The sequence below is a fragment of the Oncorhynchus tshawytscha genome, linkage group LG24, assembly GCF_018296145.1.
Source record: "Oncorhynchus tshawytscha isolate Ot180627B linkage group LG24, Otsh_v2.0, whole genome shotgun sequence".
NCBI lineage: Eukaryota > Metazoa > Chordata > Actinopteri > Salmoniformes > Salmonidae > Oncorhynchus > Oncorhynchus tshawytscha.
In genome coordinates, this window is record NC_056452.1 from 5,927,834 (window position 1) to 5,934,689 (window position 6,856).

The window sequence follows — 6,856 nt, forward strand, 5'->3', positions numbered from 1 at the left end:
AAAGCACTCCTCTGTATTTTCCGATACATCTGTTTCTCAAAGATAACATCTCTCCTAGAATATTTGTTGGAGGTGTCACACATTTATTTGTTAATTAATGAATTCATTATTTGTTTCTAAGTAATGACAGAAATCAGGGTTAGGGTTATGTTTATCCTTAACCACTGATTTCTTGTCTGGTCTCTTCTCTGCACCTGGGTCCATCCTCACCATGTCACATCAACATGCAAGTGTCAGAAATGCTTGTCGTTTTGGAGGAGGTCACTAAAGCACAGAGAGTGCCTCCCATGCGTGGTATGACACACGTAAACTTTGGATCACTGCTAGCTCAGCAATGAAGCACCTCAACAAATCCAGACATCTTTGTGCAGGAGCATCTCTTCCCCAGGTTCCATGGGAACTCCGCAACCACATATGGCAAGGAGAAGATCAGGTGGTCTACACATGGATGGAGGGCTTTGGGTTTAGTCTGGAGAGAAGAGGCACAGTTGTGAGTGTCAAGGGGCCATGGCTTTATGCAAGCCCAGGTGGAGTGTTGAACTCTGAATAACTTCTAGAAATCAATGTCCTGTTCTGAGTACGAAGTGTGAGTCTCTGACTGAACTGTTCTCTGGCAAACTCACTGCTGTGAAGCTGGTGGATGGGGTTCCTCAGCTGCAACCTAATGGAGCCTGTCTGTACTAAATGCTGGTGCAAAATGGGCATGTTCTGCACAAGACTGGAGAGATGCAAACTGTTTGTCTGGGCTCCATCCAAGCAGGTTGTTATTGATGTGCCTTTTGATGTGAAGTTCTGTGCTGATTATCCCTAAACTGAAGGCATTCTATTTCACACATATGCTGCCAAGGATAGTAGATGAGTTCCAGTCATTCAGACTAACTCTGTGCTCCAAATATGTTAATTTAGAGGCCTAATACTTCTCTGTTTTTAAATAGCCCTCTGTCCACTCTACCTTATCTAAGCATAACTCTTGCACAGTTCTCTTCATATGCAAATTTACCTGACTCTATTTGCATAATATTTTTTTGTATTTTTTTTTTCTTGTACAGCTCTCTTCATACATATGTATCTAATGCCTATGAATCATTCTAATTTATGGATATTTGCATTGTACCTTGTATAGCTTTCTTTTCATATGGCACTTTGTGAATTTATCTAAGGGGCGGCAGTGTAGCCTAGTGGTTAGAGCATTGGACTAGTAACTGAAAGGTTGCATGTTCAAATCCCTGAGCTGACAAGGTACAAAATCTTTCATTCTGCCCTTGAACAGGCAGTTAACCCACTGTTCCTAGGCTGTCATTGAAAATAAGAATTTGTTCTTAACTGACTTGCCTAGTTAAATAAAGTTTAAAAATAAATAAAAAAAGATACCGTCTTGCACTTGGCAAATGATGGTGTTAACAAAAAAACTATGACATTAGGAACTTTGACTAGTATCTTTGATACTTAACATTTTGAAATTAAGTACGAGGAGGCATGTCTAAGGGTCTCAAATGTGTTTTCAGTTTGATTCTGGGTTTGGTTTTCAAGGTCACAAATTAAGAAAACAGTGGCACCTGAAAACAGTTGTCTTCCCTCTTGGTCTGTTGGACTGTTTGGTGTTGAAGAAAATGTATTTTAAATAGATTGAAGAAGGCATAGCAGCATCTATTGGATGCCTGTAATTATCAGGAACAGGCAACGTTACAGTACATTTCTAATGTAGGAACATTAAACTGATTTAGATTAAATAGGAAACTACATACACAGCATCTCATGTGGTTGAAATGAATGTATAAAGTTACATTTCACTGCTCCCTCTGCATTAGATATGACTGTTAAGCGGAGCAGCACAGGGGAACCCAAGAGCAGACCAGGAAACAGGGATGAATGAACCAAGATAGTTATTGTAACACAGGAAGAGATGAAGTGCAGATCCAGCAAAGTTTGGGTGAGTTGTAGGAAACCAGATATGGAGGCTGAGGTTGGAGTGAGCTGGGTTGGGACAGGGTAAACAGGTCAGGAGGGGAATCCAAGGGAGTGATTATGAGTTGAATTCAGAACAGGGTAGCAGGGTGGTGAGATGTGGAACAGGAACCAGAGTCAGGCTCTAGGCTCTAACCGATAGTAGTAGTGTAAAAAGAGGGGTTGGCGGGTGGTGGGACACAATGCAGATAGCCCGGTTAGCCAATGTGCGGGAGCACTGGTTGGTTGGGCCAACTGAGGTAGTATGTACATGAATGTATAGTTAAAGTGACTATGCATATGTGATAAACAGAGAGTAGCAGCAGTGTAAAATGTAATTAGTCCGGGTAACCATTTGGTTACTTGTTCAGGAGTCTTATGGCTTGGGGGTAAAAACTGTTGAGAAGCCTTTTTGTCCTAGACTCTGCACTCCGGTACCGCTTGCCATGTGGAAGTATAGAGAACAGTCTATGACTGGGGTGGCTGGGGTCTTTGACAATTTTTAGGGCCTTCCTCTGACACCGTCTGGTGTAGAGGTCCTGGATGGCAGGCAGCTTAGCCCCAGTGATGTACTGGGCCGTACGCACTACCCTCTGAAGTGCCTTGAGGTCAGAGGCCGAGCAATTTCCCTACCAGGCAGTGATGCAACCGGTCAGGATGCTCTCGATGTTGCTGCTGTAGAACCTTTTGAGGATCTCAGGACCCATGCCAAATCTTTTTAGTTTCCTGAGGGGGAATAGGCTTTGTCGTGCCCTCTTCACGACTGTCTTGGTGTGTTTGGACCATTCTAGTTTGTTGTTGATGTGGACACCAAGGAACTTGAAGCTCTCAACCTGCTACACTACAGCCCCAACGATGAGAATGGGGCGTGCTCGGTGCTCCTTTTCCTGTAGTCCACAATCATCTCCTTAGTCTTGGTTACATTGAGGGATAGGTTGTTATTCTGGCACCACCCGGCCATGTCTCTGACCTCCTCCCTATAGGCTGTCTCGTCGTTGTCGGTGATCAGACTATTGTGTCGTCTGCAAACTTAATGATGTTGTTGGAGTCGTGCCTGGCCATGCAGTCATGGGTGAACAGGGAGTACAGGAGGGGACTGAGCAAGCACCCCTGGGGAGCTCCAGTGTTGAGGATCAGCGTGACAGGTGTGTTGCTACCTACCCTCACCACCTGGGGGCAGCCCGTCAGGAAGTCCAGGATCCAGTTGCAGAGGGAGGTGTTTAGTCCCAGGTTCCTTAGCTTAGTGATGAGCTTTGAGGGTACTATGGTGTTCACCACAGCAGGATACAGGATCTTAAATAACAAATAGCTCGAAGCATGACTGACTGATTGGAGATTACGATCTGGCAGAGTGGAAGTGGCAGGACAGAGTATTTGTAGAGGTCTTGATTATGGAGTGGGTTGCAGCTTGTGGGGAACTGCTCTGACTCCAGCACACCTGTCTCCAACCATACAATCACACACACAGCGAGAGAAGAAGAGGGAGAGGGAGCGAACTGGGGGAATGGCTGCAGGTCAAGGAGACACCGGATGTTCACTAGGGGGTGTAGCAGGAGCAGATGTGACAATTACTGCACTGTCAGAAACACAAGCATTTCGCTACACCCGCAATAACATCTGCTAAACACGTATGTGACCAATCAAACTTGATTTGGATGATAAGTACAGTGCATTCGGAAAGTATTCAGAACACAGATCTTTTTCACATTTTTTTTAACGTTAGTCTTATTCTAAAATGGATTACATTTTTCCCCCCTCGTCAATCTACACACTATCACATTAAAATGATTCAGATTAAATAGGAAACTATATATACACACTATCTCATGTGGTTGAAATTATAGTATATAAAGTTACATTTCATATGTATTGACATTCTCACTGCTCACTCGGCATCCTCATGGAGGATCTCACCCTGCATGTTAACAAATGCTGCACAGATTTGAAGGACTTTGTCCATTTTGTGCGTCAGGTTGATGGGAACAGTCTGGACGACGATTTTGAACACCTTGATTCGTCTGATAACTCTCTCAACATGTATACGTACATGAGCTATTCCTCTCATGCTTGTGACATCCTCGTCAGACAGCTGGTCTCCTTTCTGAGTGAAGGCTGGTATGGCAAGGTTTACCTTCCTCTCTAAAGGCAGATGGAGAAGCCCCTGTCTGCCGTATCTTCATCGCCAGGCCTAAGGTATTCCAGGAAGCCAGAGCTTTGGGTGATGAACTTGTTCGTGCATCTGCCTTCATATGCAGGAGAAATGAATATAATGAGTCCACATGGAGCAATGGCAACAAAATACTTGAGTGTATTGCTTGAATAACAGGAGCTGTATGACTCCCCTCCGGAATCAAGATTTTGTGCTTTCTGAAGAGTGGTTTCAGAGCAGTCGATGACGCAAGGGGTGTTGGGGAACTTCTCTTTGAAGCACTGAGGCATTGTGTTCTGGATGGTCTCCAATCCAGTAGGAAATGATTCTGCTCCCTACCCTCTGGGAGACAGCAAAGCATTCAGCAAGATCACCCTGGAGTAGATTCAGCTTGAGCTTCATCAAGGTTATCAGTATTTGATCAGTGATATGCGTTTTGAAGTTAGCCGTGTAGAATTATTGCAGAAACGCTACATGGTCAAAGAAAACACGAAGAGGAAGGCCAGTATACAACACTGAGCTCGTGTCATTCTTCAGGATGGTGTGTGTCAATGGCTCTTCACCGCCACATTGTTTTTTTTGTGGCAGGTGGGCTTGTTGACTGGTTCTCTTGACACGTAGCTGTGATCAGTCAGTGCTGGAACCTCCCATTGAGTATCAGTGATGTCCCGAGTGGCGCAGCGGTCTAAGGCACTGCATCTCAGTGCTAGGGGCATCACTACAGACCCTGGTTCGATTCCAGGCTGTATCACAACTGGCTGTGATTGGGAGTCCCATAGGGTGATGCACAATTGTCCCAGCGTTGTTAGGGTTTGGATGGGGTATTCCGTAATTGTAATTAAGAATTTGTTCTTAAAACTTCTTGTGGGATGGTTAGCGTCCCACTTGGCCAACATCCAGTGAAATTGCAGAGCACGAAATACATAAATACCAAATTCAAATATTTAACATTCTTGAAAGTATATGTGTTATACATCAAAATAAATCTTAACTTCTTGTTAATCCAGCCGCTGTGTCAGATTTCAAAAAGGCTTTACGGCAAAAGCAAACCATGCAATTATCTGAGGACAGCGCCCCGCATACAAACACATGAAAATCATATTTCAACCAAGCAGGTTCGCCACAAAAGTCAGAAATAGCAATATAATTCATGCCTTACCTTTGAAGATCTTCTTCTGTTGGCACTCCAAAATGTCCCAGAAACATCACAAATGGTCCTTTTGTTCGATAATGTCCTTCTTTATGTCCCACAAATGTCCATTTATTTGGTGCGTTTGATTCAGAAATACACCGCTTTCAACTCGCCCAACATGCTTACAAAGTATCTAATAAATTACCTGTGAACTTGGTCCAAACATTTCAAACAACGTTCCTAATCCAACCTCAGGTACCCTAAAACGTAAATAATTGATCAAATTTATGACGGAATAAACTGTTTCCAATACCAGATAAAAACAACGTGAAGTGCGCTCCAGTTCATGTGCATCAAAACAGTAGAGTCCACCTGGAGTGACACTTACAATGAATAGCATTACTTCTACATCGAACTACATCGAACAATTTCTAAAGACTGTTGACATCTAGTGGAAGCCATAGGAACTGCAACCAGGATCCTAATAATAAGGGTCAAATCCTATGACCTCAATTTTTTTCCCCTGGATGGTTTGTCCTCTGGGTTTTGCCTGCCATATCAGCTCTGTTATACTCATAGACATTATTTTAACAGTTTTAGAAACCTTACAGTGTTTTCTACCCATATCTACCAATAATATGCATATCCTAGCTTGAGTAACAGGCAGTTTACTTTGGGCACGCTTTTCATCCGGAGGTGAAAATACTGCCCCCTACCCAAGAGAGGTTAAGAATGATGGAGGCCACTGTTTTCTTGGGGACCTTCAATGCTGCATACATTTTTTGGTACCCTTTCCCAGATCTGTGCCTCGACACAATCCTGTCTCGGAGCTCCACGGACAATTCCTTTAACCTCATGGCTTGGGTTTTGCTCTGACATGCCCTGTCAGCTGTGGGACCTTATATAGACAGGTGTATGCCTTTCCAAATCATGTCCAATTAATTGAATTAGCCACAGGTGGACTCCAATCAAGTTGTAGAAACATCTCAAGGATGATCAATGGAAACAGGATGCACCTGAGCTTAATTTCGAGTCTCATAGCAAAGGGTCTGAATACTTATGTAAATAAGGTATTTCTGTTTGTTATTTTTATTAAATTTGCAAACATTTCTAAAAACTGTTTTTGCTTCGTCATTATGGGGTTTTGTGTTAATATTGTTGAGGTTATGTTTGTATTTAATCCATTTTAGAATATGGCTGTAACGTAACAAAATATGGAAAAGGGGAAGGGGTCTGAATACTTTCTGAATGCACTGTATATAAGCATACGTGATGAATGATCAGCTCCAGTGTTGCTCAAAATCTGCAGTGTTGCTCATTGGATCCTCCCATATCATGGAATAGGCAATGTGAAAGGTGATAAAGATAGATGGCGGACAGAATTATTTGATTTGGTTGGTTGAAAAGTAGGCAGATATTTTCTGAAAATGTGGGTTGAAGTCTTCTAAATTTCTCTGGCTCGTTATCTGTTTTGTGCACGGGACTTGATCCTGGATGGACTTGCGCTTGGTAAAAACATTGTAGCTTATTGCGCAATATATTTCAAAATTTAAACAGAATACAGCAATGACATAATTAGGAGATTAAGGTTGTGAGAACAGTATTTCTGATCAGATCAACAATTTTTTTCT